A 20,794-nucleotide genomic window follows, 5' to 3' on the forward strand; every position below is an offset into this window, starting at 1 on the left:
TGTGAGTTGGGGAGCGTTTTTGGCATAGCATGGTTCTTTGGGGCGAGTGGCCTTTGAGAACGTAAAGGGTCGTGTCCCAGAGCATGCATCTCTTGGGTTTGTGCGACCTCTAGGTATAGATGTTCGGGATATGCTTCTTCCATCGCGTTCCTTGATGGCTATCACGGGCAAGTACTCAGGGGTCCTACATTTTTGTTGTGGAGTAGGAGACACATTAGTTTGCTTCGTGAGTCGGTTTTTTTAGACATTCTATGACTACCCCTAAGTCGGACTAGTATATTTGGACTGTTATGTGTGCACTTTGAACTCTTTATGTTTTTGAAAATCTCTGCCCGTGTGAAATTCATGATTATTTGCATGGTCGACTTTTAGTGTCGAGCATTGCCGTCGTAGGAGGCCTAACAACGACGCAAAGAGTTATTAATTTTTCGCGAGTCGCTTTTGAAATCGAGTGCTTTTCTTACGCCCTCGTAGCAATTCTTTTTATGAACATTTTTTTTGCGCTACGTATTTTCTTTTCGTGCGGGCACCGAAGCTGCTGCGCCTGACCAGAAGGCCAAGCAGCAACTTCAGCGCCCAGCGAGGGGCGTGAGAAATTCTGGCGCCCAGACAGGGGCGTTGAAAATGCGTCCCTCGCTGGTTCTCGTTTTCTGTTTCTGTTTATGCACTCCGACTTGCGTGTTTGCCTAATAACGTCCTTTACGCGTAGCAGCGTTTGTGGGATTCGTTACAGGCCATCCCGAGCGTCGCTTATTCCTGTGGCGATCATTCGGGTTTGCGGAACACGTGTTTCGGTATAACTCTTTGGCAAATTAGTCTATGAATGTTAGGGCAGTTTTTAAGGTCGTTGGTTTTCTAGGATAGTTTGTCACACACAATCACATATTTCGCTACACATAACTACATTACAAACATGGATTTGAAAATTAAATATGCCACGTAGTTTATGATAGGCTTCTATGGGTAGTTTATTTGCGCCTGGCTTGGTACCGCTTCTATCGTAGATCCAACACATGCCCCGGTCGAGGTAGTGTCTTCAACAGACGAATTTCGCTCAAGAGGCCAACCCGCAAGTGCAAGTCAAGGGGGCATGCAGGCGAGAGGGACCTAATGGGCGAGCGATTGGGTTCGGGATAGGTGTACTGCCTGCACAAGTACCGAGTGGGAAACATGCGCGGCGTATGCACCCCCCTATTGGCGAAAAAAGGTATCCTTAGTCCCAACTCCCGAGGGAGCCGAGATTCGTTATGATGTTCTGCCCGTTCACATTAATATGCTGATTTTCAAGTCGTCCCAACTTGATGGGGAAATAAACGCGGGGTAGGATCGTTTCACCCTTCGGCTATTTTGATTACCTACAAGCATGAGTACTTCCTTCACTATCCCCAGTGGAGTCGCCACTGTGAGGGGGTCGAAAAAGCGCGAGGCTAATGCGTGACCTCGTCCCTCGTGGGTGTGACGATTCGTTTTATTCAATCAAGTGTAATTGGATTTCCTGTGAGTATACACCCAATTGACTAGTAATATAGGAGTCGACATTCAGTTTTTAACGACACTGAGAAAAACTGACAAAACCCGGTTATCGTGACATAAAGGGAGTGCAATTATGTTTGACCACGACGGTCGTAGGTTCCCTTGTGATCCCTGGTGTGGGGATCTCTCAATATACACCCGCAAGGTAGAGATTGAGGGTTCGGGGGACTGTAACTACCGAGAGGAGTACTTCGCTCGTCGATAACTCCAGAGGCAGGATATCCTTACTAGCTCAGCATAAATAATTGAAAGGATATGCGTTAACTATAAACTAATCTGAGTTGATTTTAGCAATATGCAACATATAACACTAATTCGATCGTGATTATCTGATTTAAATAGCATTAAGGGACCTAGCATGATAATCCGATTTCCCAAAAATATTATATTTGTTAGGCGTGATAGAACAATTTGATTAGGTTAGTTTAACAGTTCATAAAAAGGGCGAGGAAAGCAGTTAAATCATCGAAAAGGGACACGTTACGACGCACCCTTGAGAGGTGCGTCACGGTTCTCAGAAAACTAACCACTTTGACTTTGCTATTTCTCCTTTTTATTTAACGAATCTCAATTATGGGACAGGATACGTTCTGTTAGATTTATAGATCGATTGCGACAGAACCCGTGAACAATTTCGCAGCGAGAGGCTTAGGCTAAGGGTTGGAGTCAATACTCATAATATAATTATGTGTTGTTGTGTTGTTTTCACGTCGAACTTAGGGGCCTATTTATAGGGAAGAGTTCGTGGAAAGATAGAATTGCAGAGTTCTAATCCACAAAGAATTAGGAAAAAAACACGTACCCAGGTATTTTCAGCGCCCAGACCTGGGCGCCGAAGATTTTGGCGCCCAGAGCCAGGCGTTGAAAATAGGGTATGGGCTGTTTTCTTTAGTCAGATTCGGATTCCTGAAATCCGTAGAGTTTGAGATTAATTCGAGTCTTTTAGCGCGTATGAATTTTATGACGGAATGCGTCTGGGCCCGTTACGAACTCTAGGCTCGTTAGGATTTTAATTAATACGTAACTCTTATTTCTGAATCATATTAGGAATAAGATTCTCGCAGTTTTCTATCTCATTTAGGATTTATGTTGGAATGCAACACCTAATTCTGACAGGTTTCTATCTTTTATGATTTGCCACTTTTAGAAGCTACCTTTTACGGCAGTTACTATTTTTAGCAGGTTTCCATAAATAGCAGGTTTCGGGTGAAATGAAATGGGGAATCGAGATTCGTTTATTTTATAGGAGACGCGTTGTCAAGTGGAGTTTTTATGCTTTCATCATCGAACCTTTCCCTTGCGGGAATGGGGACAAAAGTAGGTGTCTACAGATGCATAATATGTTCTACTAACCAGTTATGTGGGCCATTCATGATAATGAATGGGTGAATGGTATATATTGTATATGTACTGTTTTGCAGGTTATTGAAAAGTGACTAGTATGGCCCAAATAGGATAGAAAATATGGTCTGCGTACCATTAATTTGAATGTAATATTGGTCAAAAGTACCAAATTTTATTGCTTTAAATATGGTATGCGTACCATCAAATAGTTGTGATTAGTTTAATTATAGTTTATCCTATTTGAAGAAAATGGCGCCTCCCATGGTGAAATTCAAGACGGAGTTTCCAATCCATTTTTAAAGACGAACTTTGAAGTTGAAGCTTCAAGATGAAGTCGGGCCATACTAGATCACATTTATATCTTATGCATGCTTTAAGTTATTTATTGCTTTAAATATGTCTTAATTATGCATGAGATTGTGGCTTGATTATGTTGCATGATTAAGGATTTTAGTTCACTTAAAATCTAACCAAAATAGTAAGAGTCTTAAGTTCCAAACTTTAAAATTGAGTTAAAAGGTGTCATGCCAAAATAACACTTACTTGGATAAACCTTTACATCAATCTTAGTAATAGTTTTCCGCCATAGCGAGGTGTTACTTATTGATCCTAAAGGGGTAAGGTACACAAATAATTATGAGTACATTTTAGTTTTGGTGAAACTCAACAATATAAGTAAGGAGTCCTTTTATGTCGTGGCAAATGAGATAGGTTTACCTAATAAGTTCTTAGACGTACCTATCAACCAAGCGTAGTTTCTAGACTATTAGCAAAGGCTTTGCTTACCTAAAATATTTTAGTATTGAGTCTAAATACATAATGTGCTTAATTCTTCAATGATTTAAGGATCTTGGAATCATTTTATTCACACCAGCCGGAACACATAACTTGAATAAAATGCTTAATAAATGATAAATTATGCATGTTTGCTAGAATTTAAGTTTATTAAGAGAAATTGTGAATGATTATTTATTTGTTTCTTCTTTTTCAATTGTAGTTTTACTATGGCAAACAACAATTCATTCAACATCCGATCAATTATCGAAAAGGAGAAGTTGAACGGGAAAAACTTCCTTGACTGGCAAAGGAACTTGCAAATAGTTCTTATGCAGGAAGAAAAGAAGTATGTCCTGGAAGAGGCAATGCCCGAAGCCGCGGGCAACAGGGTCACTCAGGCATCCCTCAATCGTTGGATTGATGCCAACAAGGATGTGAAATGTCTAATGCTTGCAACCATGAGTGCAGAACTACAGAAAACGTTCATCAACTCAGATGCTTTCACGATCATCAGTGAGTTAAAGAACATGTTCCAAGATCTAACTCGAGTCGAAAGATTCGAGACTCATAGGCAAATTCTTGAGACCAAGCTTAAGAAAGGCGAGCCCTTAAGTCCACATGTTCACAAAATGATTGGACTCATTGAGAATATGAGTCGGCTGAATCAGTAATTCTCTCAGGAAATGGCTGCAGACACCATCCTCCATTCTCTTCATAACGGGTATGATCAGTTCAAGCTGAACTACAGTATGAATAGTCTGGACAAAACGCTCACTGAGCTTCACGGTATGCTGAAGACCGCTGAAAAGACGCTCAAAAGTGATAAGCAAGCTGGTGGCACCAAATCTGAAAAGAAGAAGGTGAGCCAACCCACTTCTGAATCTGAATGTTTCTACTGCAAGAAGAAAGAGCATTGGAAGAGAGATTGCCGAAGCTTAAGGAAGATCATAAGAACGAAACAATCGTTCCATCTTCAGGTATTTTCGTTATAGACTGTATACTTTCTAATTCAACTTCTTGGGTATTAGATAAAGGTTGTGGCTCACACTTATGTTCCAATTCGCAGGGACTAAGAAGAAGTAGAAGGTTAATCAAGGGTGAAGTCGACCTACGAGTGGGAAATGGAGCACGGATTGCTACATTAGCTGTAGGAACTTATTATTTGTCGTTGCCCTGTGGGCTAGTTTTGGAAGTGGAAGATTGTTTCCATGTTCCAAGTCTTACTAAAAACATCATTTCTGTTTCTTACTTAGATGCTAAGGGATTTTCCTTTTTAATAAAAGACAATTAATAGTTGTTCGTTTTATTTTAAAGAGATGTTTTATGGATCTGCTAGATTAGTCAATGGACTTTATTTATTAGATCACGACAAACAAGTTTATAACATAAATACCAAAAAGGTCAAAAAGAATGATTCAGATCTCACCTATCTGTGGTATTGTCGATTAGGCCATATTAACTTGAAACGCATAGAAAGACTTCAAAAAGAAGGAATTCTAGAACCATTTGAGTTAGAGGATTATGGTAAGTGCGAATCATGTTACTTGGCAAAATGACAAAGCAGCCTTTCTCTAAAGTTGGAGAAAGAGAACATGAACTATTGGGTTTAATCCATACAGATGTATGTGGACCAATGAGTACAAATGCTAGAGGGGGTTTAGCTACTTTATCACTTTCACTGATGACTTCAGTAGATATGGTTATGTCTACCTAATGAAGCATAAGTCTGAATCCTTTGACAAATTCAAGGAATTTCAGAGTGAAGTAGATAATCAATTAGGCAAGAAGATTAAGGCACTGCGGTCTGATAGAGGCGGTGAATATCTGAGCTATGAATTTGATGACCATCTGAAAGAATGTGGAATTCTATCAGAATTGACTCCTCCTGGAAAACCTCAATGGAACGGTGTATCGGAACGGAGGAATAGAACCTTCCTAGACATGGTTAGATCAATGATGGGTCAGGCCGAACTTCCAAAAGAATTTTGGGGACATGCACTAAACACAGCTGCACTCACTATAAACAAAGCTCCGTCTAAAGCTGTTGAAAAGACTCCATATGAGTTATGGTTTGGAAAGCCTCCAAAAGTGTCTTTTCTTAAGATTTGGGGATGTGAAGTATACGTCAAACGATTAATTTCAGACAAACTTCATCCAAAATCTGACAAATGTATCCTTTTGGGCTACCCAAAGGAAACAAAGGGGTATTACTTCTACAATACATCTGAGAACAAGGTGTTTGTTGCTCGAGATGGTATCTTTTTGGAAAGAGATCACATTTACATTACTTGAACGGGAGCTATGAAGTTCTATTACTTGAAAGTGATGAACCTGTGACTTACAAACAAGCTATGACGAGCCCTAGCTCCAAGCAATGGCAAGAAGCCATGCAATCTGAATTAGACTCCATGTCTGAAAACCAAGTTTGGGATTTGGTCGATTTGCCAGATGGCTACCAAGCCATAGGAAGCAAATGGGTTTTCAAACTGAAAAAGGACAAGGATGGGAAACTTGAAGTTTTCAAAGCTAGATTGGTTGCAAAAGGTTACAGGCAAGTCCACGGTGTGGATTACGATGAAACCTTTTCACCAGTTGCAATGCTAAAGTCTATTCGGTTAATGTTAGCAATCCCTGCATATTAAGATTACGAAATATGGTAGATGGATGTCAAAACCGCTTTCTTAAACGGCGTTTTAACAGAAACTGTGTTTATGACACAGCCTGAGGGTTTGGAGGATCCAAAGAATGCTAAAAAGGTATGCAAGCTTAAGAAATCAATCTACAGATTGAAGCAAGCATCAAGGAGCTAGAATATACGTTTTGAAGAAGCAGTCAGTGATTTTGGTTTAATCAAGAACGCAGACGAATCTTGTGTATACAAGAAGGTCAGTGGGAGAAAAATTGCTTTTCTAGTATTATATGTCGACGACATATTAACTCCGTCAAGATTTGGCTTAGAAAATGTTTTTCGATGAAGGATCTAGGAGTAGCACAATACATACTGGGCATCAAGATTTACAGAGATAGATCTAAGACGTTGATTGGACTTAGTCAAAGCACTTATATCAATAAGGTTCTTGAAAGGTTTAATATGGCAGACTCCAAGCGAGGCTACCTACCCATGTCTCATGGAATGACTCTAAGCAAGACTCAGTGCCCAAAAACACTAGATGAGCGTAGACGAATGAGTGGGATTGCATATGCATCATTGATTGGTTCAATAATGTATGCTATGATATGTACACTCCCGGATGTTACGTACGCACTCAGTGCTACGAGCAGATACCAGTCAGACCCAAAAGAGGCACATTGGACTGCTACCAAAAATATTCTGAAGTACCTGAAAAGGCACAAAGATGATTTCCTAGTCTATGGTGGAGATGATGAATTAATTGTTAGAGGCTATACGGACGCAAGTTTCCAAACCGACAAGGATGATTTCAGATCACAGTCTGGGTTTGTCTTCTGCCTCAACGGAGGTGCAGTAAGCTGGAAAATTGCTAAGCAAAGCACCATTGCGGATTCTACAACTGAAGCGGAGTACATTGCTGCACATAAAGCAGCAAAGGAAGCTATATGGCTAAGGAAGTTCATAGGTGAACTTGGTGTAGTCCCCTCCATTAAAGGACCAATAGCTCTATATTGTGATAATAACGGAGCTATTGCACAGGCAAAGGAGCCTAGACACCACCAGAGAGTCAAGCATGTACTTTGTAGATTTCACCTTCTACGAGAGTTCGTTGAAAGAAAAGAAGTCGAGATAAGCAAGATTAGAACTAATGACAACATCTCAGATCCATTAACTAAACCTCTGTCGCAGGCGAAGCACAACTCGCACACTACAGCTATGGGAATCAAGCATGTTGGAGAATGGCTTTGATGTCCTTATTTAATGTTTTAAAGTTTTAGAGTTTAATACTTTGTGAAACATTATTGGTTAACCATTCACATTAATGAATAGAATTCATTTTGTCATTTAATTTGTGGTTTATTAAATGATGAGTCCCTTCAATTTGACGATATATTATAAATAGACTGTCAGGACCAGTCCTGTGACTAAGAAATGTCTATCAAGTGAACTTGAATGTCAAAAGTTGAAAATGGTCCCTGTTCGGAGTTTTCTATAAAGATGGACGCATAGAAAACGTTAGACGACTAGAATGAAAGATGACTAGTAGTTATGTTTCTTGAACTATGTGGACATGGCAATGTCGCAATCATTTGCATATATACTTACTTTGGGAAGACTAGTATCGGAGAGACCTATGAAACTTTACTGTAAGAGATGAAAATCTTTCAAAAGTAAATTTCATTAAAATTATTATACACTAATCCTCAATACCTGAGTGATTTGAGATTACTTGTTTGAGAACTGCTTACTTTGACGTTGTCAACCGTCGCACCGTAAAAGGAGGCTATAAAGGCAACGCTCGGGTAATCACCTATCAAACGAAGTCTAATCTCAAGATCGCAAGATTGGGATTGTCCTGTAGGGGAATACAGTTAAACATAATAACATGTGCGGAACAATCCCCAAAGCCAGGAAACATGTATAAAGCACAGATTAAGAATACTTACATTCGAAGCGTGTTTTCCACAATAATCCGTCAACGGACACGAACAAAGAACTCCAATTGTCGTTCCTCTACTTGGTTCACCGACACGATCAGATCCGTCTTGATAATCGTAGCTTAGACAATTAATGAAGATACTTTGCTTTTTGGGAAGAACTCACTTTGGAGGCATAGAGAGAATTAGGGTTCATCTGTGTCTCTAGGGTTTTGAGTAATCTGAATTGTGATTGCAGTAAGTTGGAAATTAGGTCATAAGGTTATTTACATAACCTTACTAACCGACCAATCCCGGAGGCAAGGCTGGCTAGCAAGCCACGCGTGAGACAAGCACAGCGCGCTGGGCCATGGGCCTCGCTGCTGTGGCTGTGTCGCTGCACAGGCCCGAGCGCACACGCGCAGCTCCACTCGGCCTTGGGCCAGCGCTGCCGTGTTGCCTTGGCCTTTGCTTGCTCGCCTAGCGCGCGCCCATGGGCCTCGAGTGCTTCGTGCACTCAGCTCGTGGGCCGCTCTTTGTATTCGCGTTTAATATATTTCCGATATATTATTTATCGTTTCGTATACGACGAATCACCGTCGTACGATACGATTTATTCGTTACGCCTAGTTTACGAATATTTGCGATACGATATACGATTCCGATGCAAGGTCGTATCGTATAATACGTTTCCAACTTAAATCCCGAAAAGCTATTAAATGAATTTCCGATTCATTTAATCCGGTGATCTGTTACGTGTCATTGGTGTGACCTTGTAGGTTCAGTCAAGAGTAAGTTGTGAGTTCAATATCCATTAGAACTCACTGATCGGAAGCATTGCTCCAGCTAGCTGTTCCGATCACTTGATCTCACTGAATTAATTGTTCGCAATTAATCTGAACCTTGGTATTAGACTTAATGCACCTTGGGTGAAGGAAATATTTCCTTCAATCTCCCACTTGTCATTCAGACAAGTGTGCATCCACATTCCTTTGTCGCTTAGTGTTACTTACTGAACATAAGGTAAGATCCAAGCCATCCTTATTAGGTCCAGAAGTGTTTCTCGGATTACAGAGTTCAACTGTCAAACTTTTGCAGAAGGTTAAGCCTAACCATTCTGAGCACGGCCATGCATTTTACAGTATCTAACTCTCAGAGAGGCCTTGTTACACAACAACACCATATCCTATCAAAGATAGGAGGACAATCCATTCTTGCAATCTATGAACACTCACTTTGATTCATAGTACGCCCAATAACTGCTTTTATAGCCTCCTTTTACGGTGCGACGTTTAGCTAGTATCAAAGCGAACTAATTCTCAAACGAGCAGACATAATCGCTAATGTTCTGAGGAACGGTTTCTAATCACCATTAATGAGAACTACCTATGACATGACTTTAATCTCTTAAAGCGTTCTCATGGTCAATCCGATACAAGATCCAATAAGTATCTACGCAAAAGATTCTGACATCCAGTCACTCTAGTTTAAGAAACAGAACTAAGTAATCTACTTGCAATCTAATCTTCATTAGTCATTGGCCGTCCACCTTTCAATGACCTGGATTAGGGATCCTTTGTGACTTCAATATTCAAGTTCACTTATGGGTGTTTCTTTGCCAAAGAATCCATCTTGACATCCCATTTGAATGATTTGAATCACATGGACTTATCATTTAATTCTAAACCACAATTAAATGAATATGAAATAATAAATTTCATAAATATGAAATGGTTAAACCAATTGTTTTAAACATAGATCTAACAGATGTTCTAAAACAATACTTAGAAAATCAAAGCCATTCTCCAACATGCTTGATTCCCATGGTTGCTACATGTGCGTTGTGTTTCACTTGTGGCAACTGTTTAGTCAATGGATCCGCGACGTTTTCGTCAGTTCCAACCTTGCAAATCTCGATTTCCTTTCTTTCAACGATCTCTTGAAGTATATGAAATCGCCGCAGTACGTGCTTGGACTTCTGGTGGCTCCTAGGCTCCTTTGCCTGGGCAATGGCTCCGCTATTGTCACAATACAAAGCCACTGGTCCTTTAATGGAGGGGACAACACCAAGTTCTTCGATGAAATTCCGAATCCAAACAGCTTCCTTTGCTGCTTCTGAAGCAGCAATGTACTCGGCTTCAGTTGTAGAATCCGCAATAGTGCTTTGCTTAGCACTTTTCCAGCTTACTGCTCCGCCGTTGAGGCAGAACACAAACCCAGACTGTGATCTGAAATCATCTCTGTCGGTTTGAAAGCTTGCGTCCGTATAGCCCTTAACAATCAACTCATCTGTACCACCATAAACCAGAAACTGATCCTTGGTCCTTTTCAAGTACTTTAGGATGTTCTTGGAAGCAGTCCAATGCGCCTCACCTGGTTCTGACTGGTACCTGCTCGTTGCACTGAGCGCGAACGAAACATCTGGCCTTGTACAAATCATAGCATACATGTTGGATCCAATAGCCGAAGCGTATGGAATTCCACTCATCTTTCTACGCTCATCAGATGTTTTGGGACACTGATTCTTGCTTAGATATACGCCATGTGACATGGGTAGATGGCCTCTCTTGGCTTCCATCATATTGAACCTAGCTAGCACTTTGTCAATGTAAGTGCTTTGGCTTAGTCCAATCATCCTTTTAGATCTATCCCTATAGATTTTGATGCCCAATATGTACTGTGCCTATCCTAAGTCCTTCATTGAGAAACACTTCCCGAGCCAAGTCTTTACAGACTCCAACATAGGAATGTCGTTTCCAATAAGCAGTATGTCGTCAACATACAAGACTAGGAATGTAATTTTACTCCCACTGACCTTCTTGTATACACAAGATTCATCCTGATTCTTGATGAAGCCAAAATTATTGACTGCTTCATCAAATCGTTTATTCCAACTCCTTGATGCCTGCTTTAGTCCGTAGATGGACTTCTTAAGCTTGCATACCTTTCCTTGGTTCTTTTGATCGACAAAACCCTCCGGCTGTGTCATGAACACAGTCTCTTCAAGAACACCGTTCAAGAAGGCAGTTTTGACATCCATTTGCCATATTTCAAAGTCATGAAAAGCGGCAATCGCAAAGATTATCCGAATAGACTTAAGCATGGCGACTGGAGAAAAGGTTTCATCGTAGTCAACGCCGTGAACTTACCTGTAACCTTTTGCTACCAATCTAGCCTTGTATATGTATACAATTCCATCTTTGTCTTTCTTCAATTTGAAGACCCATTTGCATCCGATAGGTGAGAACCCATCCGGCAAATCAACCAAATCCCAAACTTAATTTTCAGACATGGAGTCTGTTTCAGATTGCATGGCCTCTAACCATTTTGTGGAGCTTGGGCTCGTCATATCTTGCTTGTAAGTCAAAGGTTCATCACTATCCAATATGAGAACGTCTAAGTTTTCAGTCAAGAGGACGCCTGTCCATCTGTCCGGCTGAAAAATAGTTCTGTTTGACCTACGAGGGGCAACAACGTTTTGAGGAACTACTCCCACTGGCTCTTCTAAAGACCTTGGAGGTTCATCAACTTGAACTGCTTCTAAAGAGTTCTGAGTTCGTTGTTCGTCTCGAATCTCTTCGAGGTCTATTATTCTCTCACTTGTCAATTTGGAAATATGATTTCTTTCCAAAAAGACACCGTCACGAGCAACGAATACCTTGTTGTCTGACTTGTTGTAGAAGTAATACCCCATAGTTTCTTTTGGATACCCAACGAAGAAACATTTTTCAGATTTAGGTTGTATCTTGTCCGAAATTAATCGCTTGACATATGCTTCGCAACCCCAAATCTTCAGAAAAGACAACTTTGGAAGTTTCCCAGTCCATAATTCGTATGGAGTCTTTTCAACAGCTTTTGACGGAGCACGATTCAGTGTGAGTGCTGCAGTTTGCAACGCATGTCCCCAGAACTGTAAAGGAAGTTCGGCATGACCCATCATTGACCTGACCATATCGAGTAAGGTCCTGTTTCTCTGTTCCGACACTCCATTCCATCGAGGTGTCCTCGGAGCAATCAATTCAGAAAGAATACCGCATTCTTTTAGATGGTCATCAAACTCGTGGCTAAGATATTCACCTCCTCGATCCGATCTTAGAGCTTTGATTTTCTTGCCATGTTGATTCTCTACTTCATTTTGAAATTCTCGGAATTTCTCAAACGATTCAGACTTGTGCTTCATTAAGTAAATATAGCCATATCTACTGAAATCGTCCGTAAACGTTATGAAATAGCTTAACTCGCCTCTAGATTAACGTACTCATAGGCCCACATACGTCCGTATGTATTATCCCTAGTAGTTCGCTTGCTCTTTCTCCCACCTTTGAGAAAGGTTGCTTTGTCATTTTGCCAAGTAAACAAGATTCGCATTGATCAATCTTCTCTAAGTAGAATGATTCTAGAATTTCTTTCCGTTGAAGTAATTCCATGCGCTTTATGTTTATATGGCCTAATCGACAATGCCACAAAAATGTGAGATTCGAATCACCAGTTTTAGCCTTTTTGGTATTTATGTTATAAATGTGTTTGCTCGTATCTAGCACGTAAAGACCGTTTTCTTGTTGTGCTGAACCATAAAACATTCCATTCAAAGAAAAAGAACAACTATTGTTTTTAAATTGAAAACTAAAACCTTTAGAATCCAAACTTGAAACGGAAATGATGTTTCTGGTGATACTAGGAACATAGTAACAGTTTTCTAGTTCCAAAACAAACCCACTAGGCAAAGAAATAAAATAAGATCCTACGGCTAATGCAGCAATCCGTGCTCCATTCCCACGCGTAGATCCATCTCGCCTTTATCAAGATTTCTACTTCTCCTTAGTTCCTGTAGATTGGAACATAAGTGTGAGCCACAACCAGTATCTAATACCCAAGAAGTAGAATTAGCAAGATTACAATGTATAACATACATACCTGAAGGAGAAGCAACGTTTCCGTCCTTCTTCTCTTCCTTTAGTTTGGGGCAATCTCGCTTGTAATGACCAATTTCATTACAATTGAAGCATTGCGATGTAGAAGGAGAAGCATTCCTCTTCATCTTTCTCTTAGAAGGCGCCAGATGCCCTCCGGGAGTGGACGGAGATGCAGCCTTGCTTTTCTTCCCCTTGCCTATTTTCTTGAATTTAGTGCACCTCACATTCAAAGGGTCTTGATTGAACTTAAGGATTTTCTCGCATTTCATGAGTAATTCCACAAGTTCAGAGAATGTGCTCTCTTTCTGATGAAAGAGATAGTGCATCTTAAAACCCTCATAATCCTTATGAAGAGAATTCAGCACTAGTGCAATAGCTACCGACTCTTTGATGGAACCACCAAGTCTCTCAATTGTGAAAAATAATCCAGACATCATATCCACATGAGACCGAATTGATGTGTTTTTGTCCATCTTGACAAAGTAGATGCGCCTTTGTGCCTCCAGAAGTTCGATTTCTAGGCACGACTTGCGTGGGGTTACGAGCTTGAGATTGCTCATCGAATTAGCCAATTCGTCAACCCCATTGCCACCAGTTTGGCACAAGGGTCGAAAACCCGCACACTTATCCTCGAGGCTACTTAGGAGAGCTTGAGGTTCAAAAGTAATGAACCTCCCTCTCCAACTCTCAGGGATAGACTTAAGGATGAACTCCGTGACAAGGTACTTGTTAAGTGCCCAACTTCTGTACCTTTCAGGAGTCATGCCTCGCGCATCATAGATAGGGAAAGGTTGTTCAATGACATAATGTATGCCATTAACTTTCAAAACTTCGACAAGTTTCCCTTTCCATTCAAAAAAATTAGTCAAGTCTAACTCGACATCCAGAATTTCAGATGATATGATTGTTGTTATGTTTGCGACCATTTTGATTACTACAATCGAAAAGAATTTGCAATAAATAACCATTCATACAATTCAATAACTTTGAAATAAAAGCAAAACATGCAATCATTAAAGCTATTAAAACATTTCATTCATGCAAAAAGCAAAAACATGGTCCGAAATGAATGAAACGATTCCAAGACCCCAAAAGTCCTAAATCCTTAAGCAACTTTAGCATGTCTTAAGTATTTTAAGATTTTAGGTAAGCAAAACCTATTGCTAGTAATCTCCAAATTACTCTTGGTTAATAAATATGCCATAATTTATCCCATTGCCACAACTTAATTCCATTGTTGTTTGAGTTGTAACCACAATCAACGTGCTCCTTTAGGACGCCTTACCACCTAAGTCAACTAAAATAGCACCTAGCTTTAGCGTAAACCTACTATCTTAGATCCCTAGATTTTTGTAAGTGTTGATTTGGAAGGCAATTTTTAAAACTCAATATTACTTGGACCTAGTTGTTTCTATGTTGGTTCGATTATTTAGTGAACTTAAAACTAATCGATTCATAGGAAACAACCTGTTCATGCAAAGCATACATACATTCATACATTCACGCATAATATATATATTAAATTGCATAAATAATTGGTGATCTAGTATGGCCCAAAACTTCTTGTCTTGAAGCATCCAATCTTCATCACCTTCCTTGTTAGCTTGGCATCGTCTTGAATCTTCGTTCAAATGCTAACTTAAAGTTCTAAACTAGAAATACTTGAAAATAATAAATTACATCAAAATTTCCATGGTACGCAGACCATATTTAAAACTTTACATTCAAAGATAGAACGGTGCACAAACCGTATTTAACTATCCTAAATTTGGCCATACTAGTCACTTGGAGTACCTGCATTGCATAAAATATATATTCTACGCATTCACCCATTCGTATGCTAAAACGAATGGCCCATGTAAATATGCAAGTATTTACGTGAATTAATTAAAATTCACGTTCACATAAACGCGTCCTAAAAGATTAATCAATTTCCAAATTATTAATCCTTAGACTTTATTCTAATTAAAATTGAATTTAATTAAAATAATGCGACTTACGAAACAATTAAAAAAATTATTTCATTTTAATTTCATTTAGTGGCTCCCACTCAAACCAATGATTATTCCGGATAATTAATTATGAAATATTAAATTAAAACTCGCGGCCCGGCCCAAGCAAATAAAATATTAAATTAAATATCCCGTTAGCCCAAATTAATGCAAATATACGAAGCCTAACTAATTAAACGATTCAAAAAAAAGTTCAATTAAACGGCCTAGGCTTGCGCCCAGCCCGTCGTGCGAGAGGCCCAAGAGCACACGAGCACTGCCCGCGCGCCCCATCCCATCGTGCGAGAGGCCCAGGAGCACACGAGCACTGCTCGCGCACCCCGCCCCATCGCTCGCGCCCCATCGCTCGCGCGCCATCGCTCGCGCGCACGCATCGCGTACCCGCAGCCTAGCTGCCCCTGCGCTGCGTGTGTGTTGTGCGTCGAGTGTGCTGGACGTCGCAAGCCTTGTGCTTGCTTCGTCGCAGCCCCGCAAGCAACATGCCTGCCCCTGCCTTGCCTAGCGCGCACGAGGCACGCAGCCTTATGCTGCTGCCCGTGTCGCATGGCGCGGCGAGCACAATGGCCTCGTATGGCTCGACGAGCCATACTTCCATCATGCCCATGTTCGTGTTTTTGGTTCGTAAAACGGACCAACTTAATTAAAATTAAATTTAATTCACGAACTTGCATTAATTTTATTTTTCAAAAAGGTTACGATTTAATTTTTGAAAAACAACGATTTTTAACGATTTAATAAACTTTAACGACAATCCAATTTCGTAAAATTAATAAATCAAGGGCTAACAATATTCAAACTTTTAAGAACGATCGAATCAACTTTAAAGTTTGAACTTTTAATTAATAAAATCCGAAACTTTATATCGTTCATAAACAATTAAATTTCAGATTATTAATAATTTGGTTTAAGTGCGATTAAAATTAACGAAACCATTCAAAATTTTAATCCAATAATTTTTAAAATTAGCCACTGACCCATGAAATTATACCCCCTTCCCCAATTAACCGAATTATTAATCCAAAATTAATTAAAATTCAATTAGGGTTGTAAATTTTACGAATTGGGGAAAGGCAAAATTAGGGTTTATACTTATCGGAAAAATCTGAAATTTTTACCATAGATCAAGAATGTACCCAGAAACATTGTGTCAACATTTCAAGAAATTCCGAGTAGTTTAGGTCGACCTTTTAATTTAATTACTGTCCGATACAATTAATTTTTAATAAAAAATTAACAAAAACGCCCAAAAACTGATGCTTCGAGGCCTGTTTTCGCAATTCTATTCGCATGAATTGATCTTAGAAAATCGTTTTCCATCAGATTAGGGTTTTAAAAATTGAAAAAGCGAATATTTTTGATTTCGGAACTGCCAATTTCGCAATTAATCCCATAATTCGAAAAAATTCCGAAACATCAACAAAAATTCCAAAAATTTCGATAATGCAAAAACAATAATATCATGCTAATTCATGCTTTGAATACATAAGGCTCATGATACCACTGTAGGGGAATACAGTTAAACATAATAACATGTGCGGAACAATCCCCAAAGCCAGGAAACATGTATAAAGCACAGATTAAGCATACTTACATTCGAAGCGTGTTTTCCACAATAATCCGTCAACGAACACGAACAAAGAACTCCAATCGTCGTTCCTCTACTTGGTTCACCGAGACGATCAGATCCGTCTTGATAATCGTAGCTTAGACAATTAATCAAGATACTTTGCTTTTTGGGAAGAACTCACTTTGAGGCACAGAGAGAATTAGGGTTCTCTGTGTCTCTAGGGTTTTGAGTAATCTGAATTGTGATTGCAGTAAGTTGGAAATTAGGTCATAAGGTTATTTACATAACCTTACTAACCGACCAAGCCCGGAGGCAAGGCCGGCTAGCAAGCCACGCGTGAGACAAGCACAGCGCGCTGGGCCATGGGCCTCGCTGTTGTGGCTGTGTCGCTGCACAGGCCCGCGCGCACACGCGCAGCTCCGCTCGGCCATGGGCCAGCGCTGCCGTGTTGCCTTGGCCTTTGCTTTCTCGCCTAGCGCGCGCCCATGGGCCTCGAGTGCTTCGTGGACTCGGCTCGTGGGCCGCTCTTCGTATTCGCGTTTAATATATTTCCGATATATTATTTATCGTTTCGTATACGACGAATCACCGTCGTACGATACGATTTATTCGTTTCTCCTAGCTTACGAATATTCGCGATACGATATACGATTCCGATGCAAGGTCGTATCGTATAATACGTTTCCAACTTAAATCCTGAAAAGCTATTAAATGAATTTCCGATTCATTTAATCCGATGATCTGTTACGTGTCATTGGTGTGACCTTGTAGGTTCAGTCAAGAGTAAGTTGTGAGTTCAATATCTATTAGAACTCACTGATCGGAAGCATTTCTCCAGCTAGCTGTTCCGATCACTTGATCTCACTGAATTAATTGTTCGCAATTAATCTGAACCTTGGTATTAGACTTAATGCACCTTGGGTGAAGGACATATTTCCTTCATGTCCTCCCATAAATCGGGATGAGATGCTGAAAGTTGTACAAGGCCACTCGGAGAGCTAGAAACTGTAAAATGCATGGTCGTGCTCAGACGAATCATAGGCTATGATTATTTGTTTATTTGATCAGTTGAACTCTGAAACCGAGAAACACCTCTGGACATAATAAGGATGACAACTCTTACCTTATGCTCAAGAGCAAGCATCAAGTGACAAAGAAATTAGGAAATGCACACTTGTCCCTAAGGACAAGTGGGACACTGAAGGAAATAATGCCCTTGGTCCAAGTATGCATTCAATGCTAAGTCTAATAAATGCGGTTCAGTATTAATTAATTACACAAGTTATAATTCAGTGAGATCAAGTGAACTGTGTGACTAGCTAGAGGCCGCTTCAGTTCAAGTGGAATTAATAATATTAATCCACAGCTTACTCTTGACTGAACCCGTAGGGTCACACAAATAGTACGTGAACGGATCAAGTATTTAAGTGAATTAAATACTCCATTTATGGATATTCGAAATCGACGAATCTCGGTTCCAGTGGGAGCTGAACTCGTCAAAAGGCAAATTATGAATACTCCGGAAACGATGATATTGCCGGAAACGGAAATATAGATCGTATCGGAAATATAAATATTATCCAAGTCGTAGATGTTGCCGAAAACGGAAACATGGTACGTATCGGAAAATATTATTGGAAATGGAAATATTGCCGGAATCGGAAATATTGCCGGAAACGGAAATATTGTCGGAATCGGAAATATTATCAGAATCGGAAAATAATTCCGGAAAAGGAAATATTAAATATTTGTTCGAAATGGAAATTTATTCCGAAATCAGAAATATTAAATATTGTTCGTATCGGAAATGAATTTCGGAATAGGAAAATTAATCGGAAGCGCAACGTACGAAATAAACATCGTACGAGCTTGCTAGACGCAAGGCCTATAAAAGGAGGCTAGCTAAACGTTGAGAAATAAACATCGTACATTATGTTTGCTCGTTTGAGAATTAGTTCGCTTTGATACTAGCTAAACGTTGCACCGTAAAAGGAGGCTATAAAAGCAGTTATTGGGCGTACTATGAATCAAAGTGAGTGTTTATAGATTGCAAGAATGGATTGTCCTCCTATCTTTGATAGGATATGGTGTTGTTGTGTAACAAGGCCTCTCGGAGAGTTAGATACTGTGAAAATGCATGGCCGTGCTCAGAATGGTTAAGGCTTAACCTTCTGTAAAAGTTTAACAATTGAGCTCAGTAATCCGAGAAACACTTCTGGACCTAATAAGGATGGCTTGGATCTTACCTTATGTTCAGCAAGTAACACTAAGAGACAGAGGAATGTGAATGCACACTTGTCTGAATGACAAGTGGGAGACTGAAGGAAATGTGCCCTTCACCCAAGGTGCATTAAGTCTAATACCAAGGTTCAGATTAATTAGGAACAATTAATTCAGTGAGATCAAGTGATCGGAACAGCTAGGTGGAGCAATGCTTCCGATCAGTGAGTTCTAATCTATATTAGGCTCACAGCTTACTCTTGACTGAACCTATAAGGTCACACTAATGGCATGTAACAGATCATCGAATTAAATGAATCAGAAATTCATTTAATAGCTTTTCGGAATTAGTTCGGAAAAACATAATATACGATACGACCTTGCATTGGAACCGTATATTGTATCGAGAATATTTGTAAGCTGGGCGAAACGAATAATCGTATCGTACGACGGTGATTTGTCGTGTACAATACGATGAATAATATCCGTAAGGCGTTCATCGCAAATACTAGCCGCAACGGAGCTGTCGGCCCGTCCAGCCAAGCGCGCATGCGCGCAAGGCCCAACAAGCCAGCGAGCTCGCACAGCGAGCAAGCCAGCCCGCGGCACGAGTGTGCCCGCATAAGGACAGCAGCAACCAGCGAGCAAGCAAAGAAAGGCCCATTGCCCATCGCTGCTGCTCGGCTGTGAAGGAAATAATGCCCTTGGTCCAAGTATGCATCCAATGCTAAGTCTAATAAATGCGGTTCATTATTAATTATTTATACAAGTTATAATTCAGTGAGATCAAGTTAACTGTGTTACTAGCTAGAGGCCGCTTCAGTTCAAGTGGAATTAATAATTTTAATCCACATCTTACTCTTGACTGAACCCGTAGGGTCACACAAATAGTACGTGAACGGATCAAGTATTTAAGTGAATTAAATACTCCATTTATGGATATTCGGAATCGACGGATCTCGGTTCCAGTGGGAGCTGAAATCGTCAAAAGGCAAATTATGAATACTCCGGAAACGATGATATTGCCGGAAACGGAAATATAGATGGTATCGGAAATATAAATATTATCCAAGTCGTAGATGTTGCCGGAAACGTAAACATGGTACGTATTGGAAAATATTATTGGAAATGGAAATATTGCCGGAATCGGAAATATTGCCCGAAACGGAAATATTGTTGGAATCGGAAATATTATCAGAATCGAAAAATAATTCCGGAATCTGAAATATTAAATATTTGTTCGAAACGGAAATTAATTCCGGAATCGGAAATATTAAATTATTCGAATCGGAAAATTAATCGAAAGCGTGTCGTACGAAATAAACATCGGACGAGCTGGCTAGACGCAAGGACCAGCACGAAGCCAGGCCTGCGCCTAGCAAAGCCCGCGCGTAGCAAGGCAAGCAGCAACCCCCCAAGCACCGCAAGGCCCAGCCAAGAAACACGCAAGGCCAGGCCTAGCGAGGCCAGCAGGCTGGCACGCCCAAGCGTGGGCTGCAGCGCTGCTGGGCCGAGCCCTCCGCGCGCGCGCCCTGCGCCCCTCGTGGGTTGTGCGTGTGTGTGCGTTGAGTTTGTGCATGCATCAAATCCTTAAGCGTTTAGGATTAGTTCGATTAATTATTATTTTCCTAAAACTACTAGAGTTAGTTGTTGAATTAAAACTAACTTAATAAATTTAATTGGTATCTAATTCTAATAAGATTAGGTTAATTAAATCCTAGTAGGTTTCTAGTTCCAAATAATCCTACCCTATAAATAGGCGATGGCAATCACAATTTATAACACATCAAAAAGTATTCATATAGTTTTAAGCTAAAAACTAAAGTTAATAATTTGGCACAAATTATAATCGACTAAAAATAAAACCTTAGGCTAAATTC

Source organism: Spinacia oleracea, chromosome 2 (assembly GCF_020520425.1).
Source record: "Spinacia oleracea cultivar Varoflay chromosome 2, BTI_SOV_V1, whole genome shotgun sequence".
NCBI lineage: Eukaryota > Viridiplantae > Streptophyta > Magnoliopsida > Caryophyllales > Amaranthaceae > Spinacia > Spinacia oleracea.